Source organism: Marmota monax, unplaced genomic scaffold (genome assembly GCF_021218885.2).
Source record: "Marmota monax isolate L192 unplaced genomic scaffold, Marmota_monax_Labrador192_F-V1.1 WCK01_AAM20220418_F8-fsc00153, whole genome shotgun sequence".
In the NCBI taxonomy this organism is placed as follows: domain Eukaryota; kingdom Metazoa; phylum Chordata; class Mammalia; order Rodentia; family Sciuridae; genus Marmota; species Marmota monax.
Window position 1 is genome coordinate 2,644,793 of NW_026692146.1, and position 23,627 is coordinate 2,668,419.

Genomic DNA, 23,627 nt, shown 5'->3' on the forward strand with positions numbered 1-23,627 from the left:
AACTGAAATTAATCCATTTTGCCAAATATTTAGGCAATAAATATTAAACAATTCATATATTTGCTCACAATAAAACACAAAAAATTTTAGATACAAAGCTCATTAAAATATTTAACAGTGGGTTAGTGGTAGATTTCAGTGGTGGTACATACATACTCAATACCCAACATCAAATTAAGGGGCTGGGATTGTGGCTCAGTGGTAGAGTGCTCACTTAGCAAGCAAGAGGCACTGGGTTTGATCCTCAGCACCACATAAAAATAAAATATTGTGTCCACCTAAAACTAAAAAATATACATATATATTTAAAAAAATAATAATTAGAGGCTGGGATTGTGGCTCAGGGGTAGAGCCCTCGCCTTGCCTGGGTTCGATTCTCAGCACCACATACAAATAAATAAATAAATTTTTAAAAATTTAATTAAAATAAAGTAGTTATAATAGAAAAAAGAAACATAAAAGCCAAACTATCAGGAATGAGTAAGTAAATCACAATTCATTCATAAAATTAATAATGCCAACACTAAAAATGTCAAACTACAGAAGGCAAACACTCAGAAATGTTTACATTAAGAAGCAGGCATGGGGCCTGGGGTTGTAGCTCAGTGGTAGAGCACTTGCCTAGCATGTGTGAGGCACTGGGTTCAATTCTCAGCACCACATAAAAATAAATAAAACAAAGGTATTGTGTCCACTTACAATTAAAAAAATTATTTTTAAAAAAAGAAGTATGGAAAAAGCAAATTACAAATTCTATAAACACAAGTCAAACTATGCATCCAAAAAAACTCAAAGTATGTTTAATATGGTTCTGGTATGGACACTTATTTTCTTTCCACTTTGTGTTCCTTGAAAAAAAAAAACAAACTCATTTTTATCTCAGGGCCTTTAGAACTGCTAACATCGTCCATCTGGAGTTCTCTTCCCCCTGCTCTCCACATGAATGCCCCTCATATTTTGGATTAACTCAAACATCACTTTCTTAGAAAGGCCTTCCCTAATCACCCCAACCAAGTCAGGCCTGCCCCCGTTGCCCACCTTATCCTACTACACATTTATCTTCTAAACACTTCAAACAACTTTTAAAAATCTTTTCCCCTTTCCCCTAAAAGAATTAAGACAATGTCTGTCTGTCTCTGTCTCTCTCACTTTCTCTCTCTCTCTCTCTCTCTCTCTCTCACACACACACACACACACACACCCTTACCTTGTTTATTTACATATCCCCAGGCCAGAGAATAGTGCTTGCTAGTAAAAATGTTTGTCAGGCTAAGCAATAAATACTTGATTAATTAACTTGTTCCTTCTACTTTCCCTTAGTAAATTTTCTGTCATAACCACATATTACTTTTATATTTTTAATTATAATATATAACTAGGTCAATGGACAAATACCACTTTTTTGTTCATATTTTTATTAGTTGTTGATGAATATTTGTTTGTTTATTTATTTATTTATTTATATGTGGTGCTGAGAATAGAACCCAGTGCCTCACACATGTTAGGCAAGTGCTCTACCACTGAGCCACAAACCCAGCCCCAGCAAATACCACTTTTTGTGCTAAAGAAAACAGCTAAATTTGCTGAATATCCCCTAATAACAAAGCAAGGATCTGGTTTTCAGCCATAACAACCACCAAAAAGAAAAAAACTTACTCATGAAAACTTCCAAATAAAGAAAAATGTTATAGAATAATTTGTAGCATATTTTATTAGATAGGAAAAAACAAAAGTTCTTCCTACTCTCACATACCACTCAATACTTGACACCAGATTTTCTCCTAGACACCAAGTGAGTGTCCTATAATTTAATTACTTCTGACATTATCTACCTCGATTGTCCCCAACCTCAGATGCTAATCCCAAGTCCCAAATTTAAAAAATGAACTTGTTTCTGGGCAACAAACTACTAAATCAGGATTCCCACACTTCCATCCTGGTATTTGGTTAATTTGTCAGTATAGTTCAAAGAGCTCAGAAAAAACTTTTACTTATGTTTACCCATTTATTACAAAGGATATCTTAAAGGATACAACTGGTCACATGAAGAGATCCTATGTATGGCCAGGTCTGGAAGGGTCATGAATGCAAGAGCTTCCACATCCGTGGAGTTAGAGTACATCATCCTCCGGTACCAGTTCGTGCTTGTTCACCCACCTGGAATCTTTCCAAACCCTGCCTTTTGGGTCTCTTATGTAAGCACAACTGATTAAATCATTGGCTACTGGTAATCAGTCCATCTGGAGTTTAAGTTCATAGCTTCTCTTCTCCCTGAGGTGTGAAGTGAGGCTGAAAGTTCCAATCCCCTAATCATGGGCTGATACCCCTGGTGACCAGCTCCCCCTGCCATCAGTCATCTTTTTAGCACACGAAGAGACAACACTTTGGCAGTTCAAGAGTTTTTAAGTGCTCTGTGCCAGGAACCAGGGACAGAGATCAAATACATAGTTTTATTAGTTTACTTTAGTTTTTTAGGTTTTGTTGTTTTTGTTTGTTTGTTTTGGTAATAGGGATTGAATCTAGGGGGCATTTTACCAGAGTTACTATTTTTTATTTTTAGACATGAGTCTCCCTAAGTTGCTGAAGCAAAACTCAAACTTACCATCCTCCAATTCTCAGCCTCCCAAATTGCTGGGATTACAGGCATGGACCTCTTTACCTGGCTATCATTCTTATTACATGAAGCCTACCTATTCTTCTTATTATATTGCAATATCACAATTACCTACTTTTAGAAGCTTAGAGACCTGTCTCAAATTTCTAATTCCATAAAATACTTTCTCCATCATCAATCTTACCTCTATGCTACCACCACATACCAATTCTCCCCACCAAACAGAAATCTTGAGTATTATTTTTAAATAGTCACATCAAAGGCCTGAGAATTATTTTACAATTCATTGGAAACAATGATAACATTAACTAAAGCTGAGAACATTTTAAATAGATTTAATTTTATTTTACTCATACAAGTTACCTTCAAATTAAAATATTCAAATTAGAATATACTAGAAAAGCAGACGTAGTTTTACTACAGATCAATATAGAAAAGCAGACAGTCTATGATCTGTAGTAAAATGTAGTTTCACAAGTACATAATCAGATACAGTACTCAAGTTTTAGAGATGCTCAAGTGGTAAAGTCTATACAAATACACCAAATTCAAAAGAAAAGAAAAAACCTAAAATCTGAAATACTTTTGGTCCTAAGCATTTCAGATAAAAAAATACTCAACCTGTGTTTACAAGTATACATTACATTCATACATAAAAACTAAAGAGGGGAACTGGGAATTCAGTTTGGGGGGGGTTTGTTTGGTTTTGGTTTTGTTTTTTTGGAAGAGAAAACATTATTTTTATGATGAAACAGCTGGCTATGCTGTTTAATAATCAAAAATGATATCACCAATCAGAACTACAAAATTAATCTAAACATCCCTAGAAGGGATAATAAAACATAAGTATTCCAAATTTACTAATGATTGGGAGAACTGGGCCCATCCACTAAATTGAGGTTGAATAACCCTCAGCAGTTTGAGCCAAAACTTCAGCTGGCTTCAGGCCAACAATAGCAACCTTGGGCAAAAAGAACAGGACATTTCCATCTGTCAACCTAGAGCTAGATGAAATATAGTAGTTTACTAATAACTGTGGCATCAATTCTAAAACTGAATTTAAGTTTGAGTCATAAAATAATAAGAAAATAAGCAAATGGACATTGAAACCCTTGTTCATTACCCTTCCATCCAGGCTCACCAAATTTCATCTAGATCACACACACACACACACGTACAAAAACAAAACAAAACAAAACTCCTAATATAGCTTGTAGGTCGAGCCTAAATAGAGCCTGGAGTTATAATTCTGTCTCAGGATTCAGATTCATTATCTCCTACATAAAGGTCAGTATATACCCAATTAAAAGCACCCATTGCAGATTCTTTTATCTGCAATATTAAAATAGGCATTCACAGCCTGTGAATGTAGCTCAGTAATAGAACACTTGCCTAGTATGCTCAAGGCTAGCCACACAGTGCTAAGTGGGCAATGGTCACTGACAATTAGTTTCTTCTCTAAGCTCTAGACATAAAAGGTCACATGTATGATCCATATATGCAATCCCAACACACTAGCCCATAGTAAGATTAGTAATCAGGCCAGGTACCCTGGAACATACCTATAATCCCAGTGGCTCAAGAGACTGAGGCAGGAAGATCATGAGTTCAAAGCCAGCCTCAGCAAAAGCAAGGCACTAAGCAACTCAATAAGACCCTGTCTCTAAAAAAAAATGCAAATTAGGGATAGGAATGTGGCTCGGTGATTGAATGCCCCAGAATTCAATCCCCAGTACCATTCCCCCAGCCCCCAAAAAGATCAGAATGAGCCAGCTAAGTAACTTTTACTATTAATGCTTCTACGGGTTATTAGAATTCATATTCCACCACACCATATGGGAAGTCATGTTTGATGCTCCCACCTAAACGTTAGAAGACCTTGAAAGTCTCTACCATTCCCAAAATAGTTAGATAATATACAATTAATTTTTAACACAAATGTTCTGCTACAACCAACTTATGATAAATTCTGGGCAAAAAACAAGAAAGGCAAAAGTAACATTTTTAATTTCTTCATAAACTGTCAAATACTCTTACAGGGAAGTTCCCTTAAAAAGAAAAGGTATCAGAAACATTCCCAGGCGATAAGTTGATATAACTAGAATGAGCAGAAAAACATTTATCCTGGAAGCAAAGGAACATAATTTCAGGAACTAGGAGGGAGATTTCAACTACAGACTAAGGTGCACCTAATCCCCAAACAGATTGTTTAGCAGCTGTTACCCTTGCCAAGGTCTCCATTCTCATCCAAACATTCCCCTAAAGGGAAATGACAACTCCCTTAAAAGTAATCAGCCCTACTAACAATCAAATTTTCCAATAACTGAAGAACAAGAAAAAGCGAACCATAGGCCAATATCCCTAAAAAATAATAAAACAACATCCCCACCAGCAGCTCTTTATATGAATAGTTTACCCATCTCTCTTAAAAATTATATACAAAATAAATAAGCCATGGGGACTTCTTTAAATCATGCAGTTGCCAATTTGGGGTTCCTTTCTCTTCATCTCTCCTTCCAAGACAGTATAGCACAGAAATGAGGAAGATAATCACCTCTCTGTTCCTACCATCACTTCTGCTTCATCATTCATCTTAGACAATTAGATAGGACTCATTCCACAAATGTTTCTTGAGTAACTACTGTCAGACATTAATCTCTAGTTTTCCTCTGAAATACAGATGAACTCTCAATGATCTCTCCACAAAAATTCAACTTAGGGGATTGGGGTTGTAGCTCATTGGTAGAGCGCTTGCCTAGCATGTGTGAGGCACTGGGTTCAATTCTCAGCATGGCATATAAACAAATAAAATAAAGGTATATTGACAACCAAAAAAATATTTTTTAAAAATTCAACTTAGGAAGTTTATATTCTACCTACAACAATGAAATGAAAAAGAAGAAAGTCACCTATGTGCCTTAGCTACCTTCATCCCAATAACTATCAAGAATTAAAAAAAAAAAAAAAAAAAAAAAGAAATCTATCCTTATGATAGAGTACATTTCACTACCTGGCAGGTAGAAGAACATAAGCCAGAGTTTAGAGGAGTTTGGTGGTATCAGTGAAAAGATAGAAGGCCTATATCATTTGCGTACAAGTTCTACGACCCTACAATGGCTTACCTTCAACTCCTGAGATACTCAACCTATATAATTTTGTGTCTCAAAGCAGTATTTCTCAAGTTCTTGAGATCAGTGATAAATAAACATACTGTACATACTCCAAACAAGTATGTGCACAAAAATACACAAGAACTGAGTTTCATGACACTTGACATTACACCATGTGCAATATGCTTAATATTTTCTATCACTCATTTTTTATGCTAAAAACCCAAAGTCTGAAAAATCCCACTCAAAAATACTCCCATTTTCCCCCTTTGTGACCCACTCCCTAAGTCCTATTTTGGGGACAGGAAAAGAAATGATAACTATTAGAGAGAAGGCCCATCAGAACCTTAGGACTAAGGAGAATGCTTGTTTACCAAATCAGATAAGGGAGAAAAGAGGAGCAACATCAAAGGAAAGGGGGAATCTTCCACCACAGGCATCCCATTTTGAAACTCTAAATGGATGATCCCAGAGAAAGTTTTTTTTAAGACATATCTACCGGGTGAATTTTGTAGTTCTAGTGTTTTGTCTAGTAAATTACAGCCATCAAAAATATCTTGAGATAATTAAATATACCATAAGAAATTGCCAATAACTGATAGGTTTTCACCTCCAAAGCAATAATTTTATACAGTTTATTAGCAGTATAATACATACTTTAAGGATATGATGGATTTAAATGGCCTGAATAATACTCACTTGAGAACTTAACCTTTATTATGACACAATTTCCACAGACAGGTAGGTATGTGCTAGTCTCCTACTAAACAACTGATCAGAAAGCTGGTACTATACTAAACTGTGATGTGATCTAGGATCTCTGAATGCATTTTTCAATGTAATCATTACTGATTTCTCCTCTTAAACATCAAAAAAAAAATCCTAGGTTCCTAATAAGCCCACAAATTTTCCATTTAACTAGGAATACTTGATTCATTCTTATTCCCTCACAACTACCAAAACTGGAGCTCAATCTCTACTATTTCCAGCAGCCCTATCTTATTTTCCAGAGGTTTGTTCACTTCAAACCAACAGATCATAAGCTCCTTAATAGGACAATCCTTTTCAATCTTTGAAAACCCACTTCCTTGCAGTCATGTACTATCAGACAATAAGTCTTGAATTAAAACAAATATCTGGAAAATTCTTACCCCATTTCAACTGGTATATAATCTTTTAATATAGGATTAATAATACTACCTTCCTGTTACCAAATTCTAGAACCTTGGTGTGTGATCCCTCATACCAACCACTCTCACCTTTCTGATTCAGTATAGCCATGGAGAATTCCATCTTTAATACCCATCTCTTAATCAAACCATTCAGATTAGTTTACATATACACCATGAGGGTCCTGTCAAAATTCTTTACTGGCTTTTCCTAAATTATACATATACAAATTCAAACTTTCCTACATCCCCACTTGAACATACCTTAACACTCACTCATTATTGACCTCAGCTCACAATTTCAGTTTTACTTAATTAAGACACACACTCTGATGTATCCAGGTCCCCCCTCTCAAAGCTCTAACTGTCCTTAGAAATAGGACAATTTACTTTCAAAAGGAAGGAACCATTCAAAACTCAGTCCACAATTTCAGTTTCACTTAATTCAGACACACTCTGATATATCCACACACACCCCACCAAAGCTCTAAAAGTCCTTAGAAACGGGACAATTTAAAACTGGTAAATTGTATAAATCACATTAAAATATTTAAATAACAACAAAATGCCCTAGACTTAGTAATTTATATACATTAATTTACTGTTCATAGATCAAAAGGTTGAGAGAGTCCAAGGTTGAGTGCAGGTAGACTGTATCTGATGAGGGCTTGTTCTTCATAGATGATGCCTTCTATGCATCCTTACATGGCAGGAAGGGGAAAAAAAACTAACACCCTCCTTTAGGCCTCTTTTTTTAAAAACTGAGGATTAAATACAGGGGTGCTTTACCACTGAGCTACATTCCTAGCCCTTTTTATTTTTTATTTTGAGACAGGTTCTCACTAAGTTGCTGAGGATGGCTTTGAACTTGTGGTCTTCCTGCCTCAGCCTTTAGAGTTACTGGGATTATAGGTATGCAGCACCACACCCAGCTCAGGCCTTCTTGTAAGTACATTCCATTCGTGGTGCCTTACACTTCACCAAGGTTCCACCTCTATTATCGTCATAACCTTGGGGGTTAGATTTCAATATAAAGAAGCTGGGAGTGAGGTACATATTCAAACCACAACACTATGGCAGAATGGCATTACTCACAAGCTTTAAGGATGCAAGGAGAGCTTATTTGAGCTGTGGGACCACAGCAACTCATTAACTTGAGAAAATAACTCAAAGCATAGATTTCAAAAGGAGAAAGTAGAGACAGAAGTGGGGGTGGTAATGTTTATCAAAAGAAAGCATTCACCATGTATACACCCAGGTGACAGAAGCTTCTCTACATGAAGCACAAAAACATCCAAATTAAAACTTTACAAGTACTTTATTATTACAGCTAAGTCTGTAAAAACTTAAAAAAAAAAAAAAAAAGCAGCACCAAACTTTCAAGGCACAGAGTCCTTACTAAGGATTTAAGAGATCGCTAAAAAAAAATAAGCTTAAGAGAAAAACATAAAGAGGGATGTTTTTTGTATTTGTTTTTTAGATTTAGAGGTTTCTAATGTTAAGTAAATTCTTATTTTTTTTTGTAATTGGTCTATAATTAACAAAGTACATTGGTTTCTTTGTTTTTCTAAATATTTTCCCTAACTTTTCTATTTGCCTTAATACTGGTGAAATACTTCCCCAAAAGCTCATATTTCAAGTTAATCCATTTATGTAGATTAGCTCACCTGTATTAACCTGATGAATGAGAAGTGAGGAAATAACTATCGAGTCTTTTTACCAAAGATTAAAGACCCATAATCTCACCAGTAAATTCAAAATACAATAATACCTCCACTAATAAATCTCTTAGACCGAAAATTTTAAGACAGGATCTCCCTATGCTACTGCAAGCACCACCACATCCAGCCAGAAACTTGAAACATTATAAAGGTTCATAATTTAGTGGAGGCTAGATGACCTCTCCTGCAGAATGAAAGGACACTCTGATTTCCTTAGCATCTGAACTCTATAGGAGATAAACCAAGATTAAGGTACTGAGAAACATCCCGGGATCCTGATGCTTTTTTTGGTATTGGGGATTGAACTAAGGGGCACTCAACCACTAAGTCACATTCCCAGCCCCGATTTTGTATTTTATGTAGACACAGGATCTCACTGAGTTCCTTAGCATCTTGCTTTTGCTGAGGCTGGCTTTGAACTTGCAATCCACCCCATCCTCCCCTATCACCTCCCCAAGCTGCTTGGGTAACCACAATGGCCCTGATGCTTTTGATTACATCCCAGGGTTGATTTTTCCCAGACCACAATCTCACATGGTCTCTATCACTTCATCACCAAGTAAGTGGCAAAACCAATGAGTAATCCATCTAATGTAGTGGGATGTGAACTGGCTCCTCCCTTAGTTTGACTGACAGCTAATGGTGGATATGGAATACTTGAAATTCCATTATCTCTACAAACATAATTCCAGGCATTTCATACATAATCAATTCCTGAAAAGAATATGAAAGTGGAAGTATGTAAGAGCTGAGCAACAGGCTTATTTTTAAAATGGGTTTTCATTCCAAGAGTCAAAAGATATCTTTAGTTACCGATATCTTTAGTTACTTTAGTTAGGGAACGAATGCTTTATTTTAAAAACAAAGGTTTAGTAATCACTTAACACAAGTAAATATAAAAGAGATAAAACTAATTTTCTTAATATCTCAAATTCTAGTTTTCTTGGCACATCTAAAACAGTATTTAGTATAAACAGAAATGATTTTTTTAAACACTGACCAGAGACTGCATGAAATGAGGTAATGTTTTAACAATTTTCTTTTTAAAATTTCTTAAGATAGAGTTGAACTCCAGCCTTTTCTTCTTTCAAAAGAAACGAGTACTACAAGCAATATTTCTCAACAAGCACTATGGTCATTTCAATCTAAAAATCACTAAGAGGGTAACCTTGAATTTCTTTCATCACAAAACTTCACCTGTTAGACATGCTTCCTGTATGGCTTAATTTTATGCTTAATTTTGCTATTGTTCTCCTTAGTTAAATATAATCGGGATCTGTTTCCAGCATTCCTTCCCTCACTTTAAAAAACTGCTCCTTCTCCACTCCTCATCTGTTGTTAATAATAGTATCCTAATTTGACTGGAGAAGGGACAATAGTCCAAATAGGCTTTCTTACCAGGTGCCCCCCACCCAGGATTTTTCTCCCTGAAAATTACAGTAAACATTCTTTAACTCTCAATTTAAGAAGCTGGAAGAATGAGATCTAGAGAAAGTATGTGAAGAAAGACAGCAGAGATAAAAAAGAAAGCCAAGCAAAAATAAGAGACAGAATAACTCCTATTCAACCAAAAGTTATCAGCTCTGTTCTGATCATCCCTGATATCCTAGAGCTGCCACTGCACATTGACTATAAGCTATATAAATAGGATTTTTCATAAGCTAACCTGAGGTTCTGTGATCATCAACCAAAGAATCTTGTGTGAAACATAGACAATCACCTTTACAAACAGGGTCCAGGTACCATGAGGTGAATGCTACGGTTTGAACCTGTCCTGTAAAAGTCCTATGTTGAAACCTAGTCACCCTAGGTGATGGTAATAGGTCAGATCTTTGGAAGGTGATTAAGTTATAAGGCCTTCACACTCAAGAATGGGATGAATTCTCTTAAACTGGGATGTGGAGAACTAGCTAAACTCATGCCTTCCACCATGTGAGGATGCAGCAATAAGGTGCCATCTAGATGCAGACAGCAGCACTCATCACACATCAAATCTGCAGGTACCTTGATTTTGGACTTCCCAGACTCTAGAACTATGAAAAATAAATTTATTGTTAACTATTTTATGGTATTTTGTTGTAGCAGCAAGAACAGACTAAGACACTGAAGAACTGCCAATTTTGGAATACTTAATTACTTTCATCTTTATACCAACTGTGTCATCATTAACATTTGATTTCTTCTATTTTTCTCTCATTTGTATAAGGCAATAGACAAATAAATGTATATTATGCTCTAGAAAAGTACTGATGTTAGCAAAACTGAACTAAGTAGGCAAGTAATACCACCATGCAGAATTCAAATTATTGTCAGCTGTCATGAAATACTAAACAGAAAATGATATGATATTTAACATTAAATTATCATTAAAAAGAAATGATATTTAACAGCACAGGTATATAGCATAAATAGTTCACAGAAGTAAAACCCTTTAATGAGAATTTTTGTACTCAGTTATTGGGAAGGAAATAAGTAAACCTCTTTCTGGCCTATCAGAAGAAATACTGTAAGAGCTAAAGCTTACAAAATAATAGAGAAAGACATTAGATTCATATCACAAGCCTTAAATTGATATTACTTATAAATTTTGCACATGTTCTTTAAAAAGCTGAAACTCTAAATAGTTAAAATTCTCACTGAAAACCTACTATCAGTAAAATATATATCAATCACCAAGGATTGAACTTAACCACTAAGTCACATCCCCAGCCCTTTTTTATATTTTATTTAGGGACAGGTTCTTACTAAATTGCTTAGGACCTTGCTAAGTTACTGGGGCTGCCTTTGAACTTAAGATCCTCCTGAGTCGCTGGGATTACAGGCCTGCACCTCCACACTCAGCAGTAAGTATAAATTTGTATGAAAATATCACATACAAATTTATTTATTGATTTAGACATATGATATTTCAAAAACTACTGGGTACACAAAAAGAACTAAGGAGAGAGAGCTGGCCAGAAACTATAAATCTGTGAATCAGCAACACACCGATTGTCAAACTAAAAGCTGAATAACATTGGGAAAGTATGGGGAGGGGGAGAAGAGAATCAAAAGGTAGGAAAGGACTTGGAGATGCAGCCAGTAAGATAATGTGAGAACCATGAAAGCCTAAAACCACTTTAAAACAAAGTGATTTGAGTCCAAGATGATCAGCTGTACTGAGTGATGTTATGAAGCCAGTGAAAGCAACATAAGACCTTCATTCTCAACTTTCCCTTGACTACCTTCTATTCATAGGAGAAGTTTACTGATTTTTTTTTTTTCTTTTTTGCAGTATCAGTGATGGAACCCAGGGCCTCACACATACCAGGCAAACAGTCTACCACTTTATATTGCCAGCCCAATGAGGTGATTTTCTATCTGTATTTAATATTTAGGAATTCCCAAACAAGTTTTTGGAAAAAGCCATTTACCTCTAGAGTTAAATGATTTTCTAAAATAGATCAGGTAAGAGCTAAGAAGTATCTCTTTTGACAAGGTGGGTATTAAACCCAATTTCAGATACTTCCATAGGCACACAGAGCCCACTGGAGGATGGAGAAGACAGCCTAATTACCCCAGCTTTGAAGGGAAATGTGAAATGAAACCCACACTGCTTTGTCCCCATCCCATACAACTTATCAAAATAATTAAGAAAGCTAAAAAGCAGGAAAAAAAAAAAGTCAATCACCTCATACATCCAAAAAGATGTACCTTAACTGGGCTGTGACTACATCAACAGTTTAGGGAGCAGAAACAGGTGAACCAGGCCTGCCTTCTCTTGAATCTGATCACAACCACAATTATAATTCTAAGTGTATATCTGTTTAAAAGCTCAGCAAAGCCATAAGTCAATTATTCTTAGATTTTAAGGTCAATGTCAAAGCACTCTCTGCTGTTGCTGGTTGTAGAGAAACGGACACTCCATATATTTACTGGCTGGCATGAAAACTGGCACAACACTTCTAGAAAGCTTTTTGGCAATATGATTCAAGAGCTTTTAAAAATTGTTTTTATTTCTTCAGAGATCTGATACTATTTCTGGAAATCTATCTTAAGGAATTAGTCTGCAATTAGGAGGGGGAAAAAAACTTCAATTTCAGGAAAGCATTATTCATTATACAAAAATCATTCAAAACCATGTAAGCAGCCATTATAAAGAAAATATGCAGCAACTAAAAAAAAATTCTGAGAAGTTTTTTTAAAGCATGGAAAATGCAAAACATCAAAATGCGCCAAATAAAATCAAATGTACAAATATAAAAGGAAAAATTTTTACTTAAAAGTTGATGCAAAGATATAAAGGTTGTGAAGGTTATAAAAAGCAAAGTGGGGGGGCTGGGGTTGTGGCTCAGCGGTAGAGCGCTCATCTAGCATGTGCAAGGCCCTGGGTTAGATCCTCGCACCACATAAAAAATAAATAAATAAAATGAAGGTATTGTGTCCAACTACAACTAAAAGATGAATATTAAAAAAAAATGACTATTGAGTAAATCTGGTTGAGCAAAATGGAAACACAAATTCAGATGGGTTCTCAAGGTAAATCTACCAGAACATTCAAGGGCTGACAGAGAGGATCAAAGAGGGAACCCACGAGGTTTCTTTTTTTTTTTTTTTTTGGTGGTACTGGGATTGCACTAAACCACTGAGCACATCCCCAGCCCTATTTTATATTTAATTTAGAGACAGGATTTCACTGAGTTGCTTAGCACCTCTCTTTTGCTGAGGCTAGCTTTGAACTAGTGATTCTCCTGCCTCAGCCTCTCAAGCCACTGGGATTACAGGTGTGCACCACTGCTCCTGGTGAAAGTGAGGTTTCTTAAAGACTGGAACACAGATACAGTGAATGCCCAGCAAGAGGAAAGTGGAGCCTGCAAAAGTCCATCATTCACATTTATCTTAAGCTCAAATGACTCCCTGCAATGCTTTTCTCCTTTTCATTCCTGGCTTCCTTATTCTAAATCACCAATGCTATATATTCACTCCAAATTATCCATGAATAAGGATTTAGAAAATACTGTACACTAAGTAGATGACTCAATGCCAAATGGGTTTAGACTAAATGAAATCATATTAGAATTTTAACAACAGTGTACCTTTCTATTTATATTTGTATTAAATTATCAGAAAATAATTTCAATTATTTGCATACTCTGTTAGAAGGAACAATATGGAAAATGATCCAGAAACAAACTGAAAAGTGAAGTTAAATTATTTTTATATAGGGCTGGGGCTGTGGATCAGCGGTAGCACACTTGCCTGGCATGTGTGAGGCACTGGGTTCGATTCTTAGCACCACATATTAACAAATAAAATAAAGGCCTATCAACAACTAAAAAAATGATTTTACATAACCAACCATAATGTGTATAATTTTATAAAACAACTAACCACAATATAAAATAAACTACAACCTTTTAAATTTTTTAGAAAAAAGGACTAAAAGAGTTCACAGATTATAACCAAAGTCATTAGCAATCCAACATGCTATAAAAATATATTAACTTTACTTGGAAAAGCTGACAGAAAATAATTTTTAAAAATCATTGCTCATACCACTGAAGAGAAAACAAAGTAATTCCAAAAGAGGGCAACATAGCACAATAGTTGAGAGCAGAATAAAACTGCTGGTGCTTTAAACCTGGCTCCACTAATTACTAGTTGTGTTCCTCCTCTCTGTGCCTCAGTCTTCTTATTTGGAACAAAACAAAAGTACTAACAACCATATAGATAGACTTGTTAGATAGATGAGGTGACTTAATTTATCTAAAGAATTTAGAAGCAGCTTAGGCTAAGTTCTACTAAATAGGATGCTCCTACCCATTGTGAAGATGGGTAGAAGTAATTGTGGCACAAATGATCAGCACTTACTTAATGCCAATCACTGCATTCAAATATAGTTAAAAGGGTAAATTTCATATAATGTATATTTTTATCATAATAAAAAAGGCTATTATCCTTTACCCATTTTCTATTAAAACATTTTAATTTTTCCTGATAGAAAATTAAACTACTACATTCTATGAGAGACTATATAAAAGTTTAGGATTCCTACTTAAAAAAAAAAAAATTTATCAAAGCAGTTTGAAGATACAGGTTACCAACTCCTGGGTTCATATTCTTCCAAAATAAATTTCAAAATAATCTGTTGTACTATGGTCAAATTACGTAACTTGAATTCTCAAGCAAAAATCTACTCTTTGGAAGTTGGCAATATTAACCTCTCTTACAGTAACATCACAAAAATAAACCACACTAACCTGAAACAACTTGGAACACATCTATAAACCCTTTCTTTGAAAGAAAGCATTTTCATGTATCTTCTACTTAAGAACAGAAAAACTTCACAGACCTTAAATATACCAATTACAAATAGCAACAACAACAAAAATATTTAAATGCCCGTTTTAAAATAAAATCTTACTAAATAGCCCTAAACCACTTCTCTCAGATTACAAAATAAACATGTGGTAAAAAGGGACAGAGAATACCAATTTACTATACCCAACACTGACTGACAATGTTTGTTGCATAGCAACAAGATTCTGCAGTCAGAAAACAGAACTCCTTTTCTTGATTTGCCAAGCCACAATTAACCCCATCAAGGTTGGGAAGGTATACCAAAACAAATTTGCATAGACTACCACCAATATCAGTAGTTATATGATATAAATTCTAAAACTATACATACAAAGCCCAAATTCCAACATATTTACAACTTGAAAATACTGGTACAACTTCATTCTCATATTTCTCTATGTACTTGCAAAAAACTGCTAAACCAAAAAAAAAAAAAAAAAAAAAAAACTGCTAAACCTCATTTTTGGACCACACTTCATTTGAAAGCATTATCTCTAAGAGTTTAAAAAACAACAGATAACAGCATCCCAACACATCTTCAATTCGTGATTTAAAATAATTTGATCCTTTCTGGGTTTTTGTGGGTTTTTTTAATCATAATTTACGGGCTGGGGTTGTGGCTCAGTGGTAGAGCACTTGCCTCACATGTTTGAGACACTGGGTTCGATTCTCAGCACTGCATATAAATAAATTAATAAAATAAAGGTCCATCAAAAACTAAAAAAATATTTTTTAAAAAATCATAATTTACAAGAAAGAACTATCATTTCCTAAGGGTTTAAATTTTTCTTTTACTCAGAGTTTGTCTGAAATATTTCTATGGATTACCTATATAGGTAACTGGTATCATTTCACAATTTTTTTTTTTTAAATTCCACTGCACCTAAAGAACAAGAGAAAAAAAAAAAGTAGTTATTTTTGCCATTACTTTAAATACTTTGTTTTGGGGTATCCCTTTTAATTTTAAGACTGTTAGATGCCAAGCCCTACCTAAGAAATAGATTAAATAAGAAACAGATTCAATACAGAGAAAATCAATTTAAATAGTGGTTCTAAATATTTTCAGACATGAGAAAACACCCTTTAGGTTCATGAATAGTTGGTTCTACTTTAGTCAACTGAGAAAATATGACTTAAAAGCACTTTGAATTTACTTGCTCTTAAATGAATCTATAAATTATCACAAAAGCATCTACATATACTTGAAGTATAATACACAAGCAGACTAGCATTTTTTTAAGCAAAGTTTTAGTACACATAGAGATTCAAGTATTCTTCAAAATAATTTTACAGCTGCACCTCAAAGCCCCAAATCTGGAAGTCTATCACCAAAATTTAAATCATTTCAAATAAAAGACTTAAGGTAAAGTACATATAGGTTTGGAAATGAGACAAAGCTCGGTTCAGGTCCAGGTAATACCACTTAGTGACTATGTAATCTTGCGCAATGGCATTCATAAGGATAATACCTATTCTGTGTAGCTGTTTAAGAAACTGGAAGTAGGCAGGCACAGATGCACATGCCTATAATCCTAGAAAATTCAAAGACTGAGGCAGAGAGTCTCAAGTTTGAGACCAGACTGAGCAATTTAGCAAGACCCTAAGCAATTCAGTGAGACCCCGTCTCGATAAAAAAAAAAAAAAAAAAAGGTTTGGTAATACATGCCTCAGTTCAATCCCCAATACAAAAAAAAAAAAAAGAAAAAGAAAAAGAAACTGGAAGAAATAATGCACAGGAAGTACACTTCACTTTAGTTTTGTTCCTTTAACGCCTGTCACTCAAAGCCTTATACAATCCATCCCAATCTGCCACATTTCTTACCACTTCCTACACAAACTCCAGCATGAGAGTTTAGACAGTACTGGATGTGATCTTAAGGATGGAAAATGAAATGTGAGAAGTAAACAGCATTAAAAGGTAAAATAAGAAGAGGCCACATGAGGCTGAGGCAGGAGGATCACAAGTTGAAGGCTAGCCTGGGCAAACTTAATACGATTCTGTCTCAAAATTTAAAAATAAATAAAAAGAACTGTGAATGTAGCTGAGAGGTTTAAAAAAAAAAAAAAACCTGAGTTCAATCCCCAGTACCTAAAAAGAAAGTCATATAAAGTAAGAGCAAGGCTTTTTTAAAGTTCTGCAGACTCTGATTTGAATCTCAGCTGTCATTTACCAATGATATAATTTTAGCTAAATTGCTTTAAGCATTCTTTCTAAGCTTTGGTTTCCTTTACTGTAAAAGAATAATGAGGACATTAATCTCATGGTTTATTCTAATCCATTAAATGAAATGACAAATGCCTCATCTGCCTTTAGATGCTTATTAACAAACAGTAGCAACTACTTGTTAAATATCTTCTTATTTTATCTAAGGAATGCTAAAAGTTATCTTACATATAGTTGGTAAGTCCACTTAGTTTGCATCAATGTGGACAAATATGACCATAAGGTTAGCTTTCAGAGATGCTCCATTTTACCAACAAGAAATCATACCCTATACCAGGTAAGTGTTGGATCTTCATCTATCAAGATCTGAATCAGTGAGGAAATTGTATACCAATTTTGGGGGGATCAAAACTTAGTCTTTAAACAGTGAATTAAGTTTTAATATTTGCACTGCACTAACATGAAATACAATAATTTCTCTAAAAGCACTTTACTTTTTTCCATTTCATTTATGTAAAATTTAAAAGCTGATTTTTTTCATCTTCAGATAACTAACTTACAAATGGACTTACGTCAACTTGATTTTTAATATAGAAATTGATTTTGATTTTTTTTTTCTCAGCACACATCTGTAATCACAGAGACTCAGGAGACAGAAACAGGAGGACCACAAGTTCAAGGCCAGTCTCAGCAACTTAGCAAAACCCTATCTCAAAATAAAAAATGAAAAGGGGGTAGGGATATAGCTCGGTGGTAAAAGTATCCCTGGATTCAATTACCCGTAACAACAACAACAACAACAACAAAAAAGTCTAAGTAACTAAACAGAAATGCAACATTTATAACAAAAGTAGGACATGGCCCGGGGCTGTGGTACTCGCCTGTAATCCCAGTGGCTCGAGAGGCTGAGACAGGAGGATCATGAGTTCAAAGCCAGCCTCAGCAACAGCGAAGCGCTAAGCAACTCAATGAGACCCTCTCTCTAAAAAAAATATAAAATATGGCTGGAGATGTGGCTCAGGGGTCCAATGTCCCTGAGTTCAATCCCCAGTATCAAAAAAAAAAAAAAAAGTAGTACATGGCAGGAGAGTCACCTCTTCATTTAAATACAAAACATTTCAATGTTTTAAACCTTCAGCATATTTATAAAAGTAGTAAGTCAGCTCAATCTTACAGAATTTAGAGCTTAACCAGTGATTCTGAGCCCTGGAGACATTTTGATTGTCACTACTAGAGCAAAAAGTTGAACAGTATACTATTGGAATCTAGTAGAGACCAGGGATACTGCTAAACATCATATAGTTCACAGGACAGCCCACAACACAAAATTATCTCAACCCAGATATCCATAGTGCTGTGACTCAATCTCTGATTTTGAGGTAGGTATTGATTATTGTGGGGAAAAAAACATTAAAATCTCTTTCAAAAGAATATCATTTTCCCAGCATCAAATATATAATATATAGAAAAGTTATATTAAAATATTTTTTAATTTTTAAATTTTATTATAAACAAATTTATAATATTTATATAATTATTTTATTATACATAAAAACATTAAAAAAAACATTAAAATATAGTTTTATTATATTATTTTCTGAAAATCACTTAGAGCACTTGTCTAGCATGTGTAAGACCTTGGGCTCAATCCCCAGCACTGTGAAAGGAAGTGGGGGGGAAGAAGAGAAAGAAAAATCAATTGACCGAAAAATGTACGTTTACTTTTGAGTTGCTATTGTATTCACTGGTCTGTCCTTACACCAATACTACATTGTTTTGATTACTTCAGCTTTTCAGTAAGTATTAAAATTGGGAAATGAGTCCTTCAATCTTGTTTTTAGAGATTACTTTGGTTATGGGGCTGAGTTGTGGCTCAGTGGTAGAATGCTTGCCTGGCATGTGTGAGGCACTGGGTTCAATTCTCAGGACCACTTATAAACTAAAAAATAAATAATAAAGGTCCATCAATAACTAATAAAAATTAAAAGAAAAAAAAGATTACTTTGGTTAGATGGGATTCCTTAAAGCTCCTTGAATCTATGATGAGTTTTTCTAGTTCTGAAAAAAAATCAAATCATTGGATTTGGATAGGGACTGCACTGTATCTGTTACATAACCTGGAGTGGTATTATTACATTAATAATAAGTCTTTCAATTTATGAGCACAGATCTTTTCATTTATTTAGATCATCTTTTCTTCCAAAAAATGTTGTAGTGTTCAAGTCTTCCACTTCCTTGGTAAAATTTATTCCTAGGTATTTTATTCCTTTAGATGTTATTATAAACAGAATTGCTTTTCTTAATTTCCTTTTTGGATGATTCCTTGCTGCTGTATAGAAACAAAACTGATTTTTACATGCTAATCTCATACAACTTTGCTAAATTCATTTATTAGCTCCAGTAGCTTACTGTGTATTCTTTGCATATATTTAACATGTATATGCAAGTTTTCTTCTATATCTATCAGTTCATCTAAATAAAGGGAGATATGAATGAGATCAAAGTTGTGATACACACCCCAAAGGAAAACACTAAAAAGTTTAAGTCCTAACCCTCAAAACCAGAGAATGTAGCCTTATTTAGAAATAGGGTTACTAAAGATAGAATAGGGTGACAGATCCTTAATCCAATATGGCTGGTATTCTTTTAAGAGGAAAATGTTATATTTATACAGAGGTACAAGGAACAGGTTGTCATGTGGCCACAGGAGCAGAAGACCGCTATAAGTCAAAAAATGCCACGTCTGCCAAACACCAGAAGGTAGAAATTAAAAGAAAGGAATTCTGAATCAAGACTATCACATAGGAATCCTGCCTGAGTTTTCAGCCTACTGGCCTGCCCTGCCTTTTTTTTTTTTTTTTTTTTTTGGCAGTACTAGCTGAGGATTAAGCTTTCTACCACCAAGTCACACCCCAGCCATTTTCATTTTGAGGTAGGGTCTTCTTAGGTGCCCAGGTTGACTATGAATTTGCAATCCTCCTGCCTCAGCCTTCCAAATAGGTGGGATTATAGGCATGCACCATCATACCCAGGTTTTGCTACAAACTTCAAACATACAATTCAACATCAGCTCATGTGAATTTCCAGACGGCTGGTCTGTCTTATAAATTTCAGACTTACTATACCCCACAATTATGTGAACCAATTCCAAATCCATAAATTCTCTAAACTTAGTATGGTAATTCTCAAAAGGAGGCAAGTGATTATTAATCCCATTTTGCAGAAAAGAAAATGAGGTTTTGGATAGTCAAGGTTTCACAGTAAATAACATCTTTGGGGTCAATGCTGAGCCTAAACTTGACTACCTGTCCCCCAAATGAATACACCATGAAAAACTGCATATCCAGAAAACTATAAAATAAAAATAAAGTATTAGGAGAGATTTCCCTTGAAGTAAAATAACACTTTACTGGAACAATATAAAGTTAACACTGACATGAGATCTATTGCACAGCTGGGTGACTAGAGTTAATAATAACATTCATTACAGGGGCTAGGGATGTGGCTCAAGCAGTAGCGCGCTCTCCTGGCATGCGCGCGGTGCTGGGTTCGATCCTCAGCACCACATACAAATAAAGATGTTGTGTCCACCGAAAACTAAAAAAAAAAATAAATATTAAAAAATTCATTAAAAAAAAGAAGATTCCTGTACATTACTTTGTAAAAAATAAATAAATAACATTCATTACATATTTCAAACTAACAATAAATTTCAAATTATCACCAACAAAATAATATAGAGGTAACAGATAAATTAGTTTGATTTTTAATCATTCCACATTATATACTATATATATATCACACTGTACTACAAAAATATAATACAACTATGACTTGCCAATTAAAAAATACTAGAGGCTTGTAGTGCCTATCTGTAATCCCAGCTATTCAGGAGGCTGAGGCAGGAGGATCACAAATTTTAGGCCAGCCTAGAGCTGTCTCAAAATAAAAAATTAAAATGGCTGGGGATAGCTTAGTGGTAGAGTGCCTCTGTGTTCAATTCCTAGCACCAAAGGAAAAGGAAAAGAAATTATATATATATACATATGCACACACACACACACACACACACACAGGATGGAGGGTACAGCGCAGTGGTCGAATGTATGCTTAGCATATGCAGGACACTGGGTTCAATACCCAGCACTTAAAAAAAAGTTTAACATTTAAATAGCATTGGTGATCTGCTGTAACTAAGAGACACAAATATCAGAGGAAATTTTAAATATTTTTTGATAAAGAAATTATTTAGAAGGGAATCAACCACAAATACATGAAATGGTCCCTACCCTCCTGGCCCATGTACTGCTCTACTGCTCTTTTAAAACTGATGGATGCCTCTTCCCCGCTGAACTAAGCATACCGGAATAGGCTATGTCCAAGCACATCTTTACTTATTTAAAAGCAATTTTTCAGGATCTCCTTTATTGGCCCATTTTACTAGCTTTGGATTTACAAAACGAATCACACCAGACTTAGCCCCTAGTAAGCAGGAGCCTAGTCTTAAATCTAAGAGCAACAGAAGACATGGAAGCAGGCTGAGCTGATCAAACCTGAATTTCAGAATGATCTTTCTGACTACAGCACAGATAACAGATTGAATGGGGACAATCGACCACCACAAAAAATTATAGAAGATTCAGAAAAATATATGTAAAAATGTAACACAGGACAAAACAGATACAAGGCTCTTAATACAAATGTTCTCTATAAGAATCCCAGAAGTTGCCAGGGAAGCAAATGTCATCCTAAAACAAAGAAAAATGAAGTCATTAAAAATGATGAAAACTGTTTCCAACCAATGGCAAAGCCACTACAAAAAATGAATTTTGAGAAGGATACTGACTGGGAAGAGACATGAGAGAACTTAATGAGGTAGTAAGTATGTTCTATATCCAACCTGGTTGATAGCTAGACAGAGTCGTATACATATTCACCAAGCTGGATGTTTACTAATGATTTATGCCTTTAGTTTTATATAAATTATACCTTCTAGGGTTTAAACAGAAACACAAAAAGTGATAGTCTTACTGCCTCCAAGAATTACTGAGTCTGAATGTGTGAAGCCTAGAAATCCTGAAGCCTTCCTGCTTCCAAGATGAAGATGAAACAAAATACCAAAGATGACAAATAGACACGGGGGCTCAAAAACAGTGAGCTGTTTGTTGAGTGTTGCCATGTGGAGCCTACACTACCTCTAGACTTCCAATTATATGAAATATTTTTTTTTTTTTTTACTAATGTTTAAGCACTTGAAATCTAGTACTTGCAGCTGAACATATTTTAGCTGAAATAATCAGTTAATAATTGGAGAAAACTAACAAAGATGAGATTAGTAGGAGGTTAAAAAAAAAAAATCATCTGAGAGCGGGGTTGTGGCTCAGTGGTAGAGCACTTGCCAAGCATGCGTGAGGCACTGGGTCCAATCCCAGCACCACATAAAAATAAACAAAATAAAGGTATTGTGTCCAACTACAACTGAAAAAAAATATTTTTAAAAAATCATCTGAAATAAGTAATGCTCCTAGAAAAACTAATGATGCCTGAGTACTTTGGCAAAAATGACTTTTTTTTTCCCTGTTACTGGGAATGGAGTCCAATATCTCATTTCAAGCTAGGTAACACTCTTACCGCTGAGCTACATCCCCAGGCCTTTTTAAGACAAGGTCTCACTAAATTGCCCAAGCTAACCTCGAATTTTCAATCTTCTAGCCTCAGCCCCTGAGCAGCCACCATGCCGAGATTAAAAATTACTTTATCATACTGGAAAAGTTCACCAGAAAGGTGAAAAATATATAGCTTCCTGCTACTTTGCAATTTTGTCAGAAAAAAATATGTAAAAAAAAAATAAGCAATCAACACGTGATTTATTTTTCATCCATTCTAAGTATTTAACACACAGTTGCAACCATAATACGAACATTTTCATAATTTTGTCTCATTTTGCAAGATTAAATCCATATAAAGGCTTCTCTCCCCATCCCCACAACACACTGAAATGTTCCACATTAATTCATTCTATATGGCCTTCTTCTTGTACCAATCATTTTGAGAAAATAAAGACCCTTTATATATGAAATCACAAGGGAAAATACATTCAAACATTAACATGCAGTTCACTTCATAAAGTTAACCATTACAGAGAGACCCAAGAACTTACAGTTAAAAATCACTGGCATTAACTGGGCACAGTGGCACATGCCTGTAATCCCAGCAGCACAGGAGGCTGAGGCAGGAGGATCAAGAGTTCAAAGCCAGCCTCAGCAATAGTGGGGCACTAAGCAACTCAGTGAGACCCTGTCTCTAAAATACAAAAAGGGCTGGGGAAGTGGCTCAGTGGTCAAGTGCCTCTGAGTTCAATCTCCAGTCACCAGCAGCCCCCCCCAAAAAAATCACTGCATTAGACTGCCTGAGATGGGATCACAATTCCACTGTTTACTAGCTGGGTGGCACTGAGCAAGTTCCTAATCACTTTGCCTCAGTTTCCTCATCTAGAAAATTGATATAAAA

General features: G+C 35.1%; 1 protein-coding gene across 10 annotated transcripts in view; it reads right to left on the bottom strand.

Moving 5' to 3' along the window:
• The window catches only part of Enah (ENAH actin regulator), a 147,694-nt gene that overhangs the window by 112,412 nt on the left and 11,655 nt on the right, over positions 1 to 23,627 (bottom strand). The window lies entirely within an intron of this gene.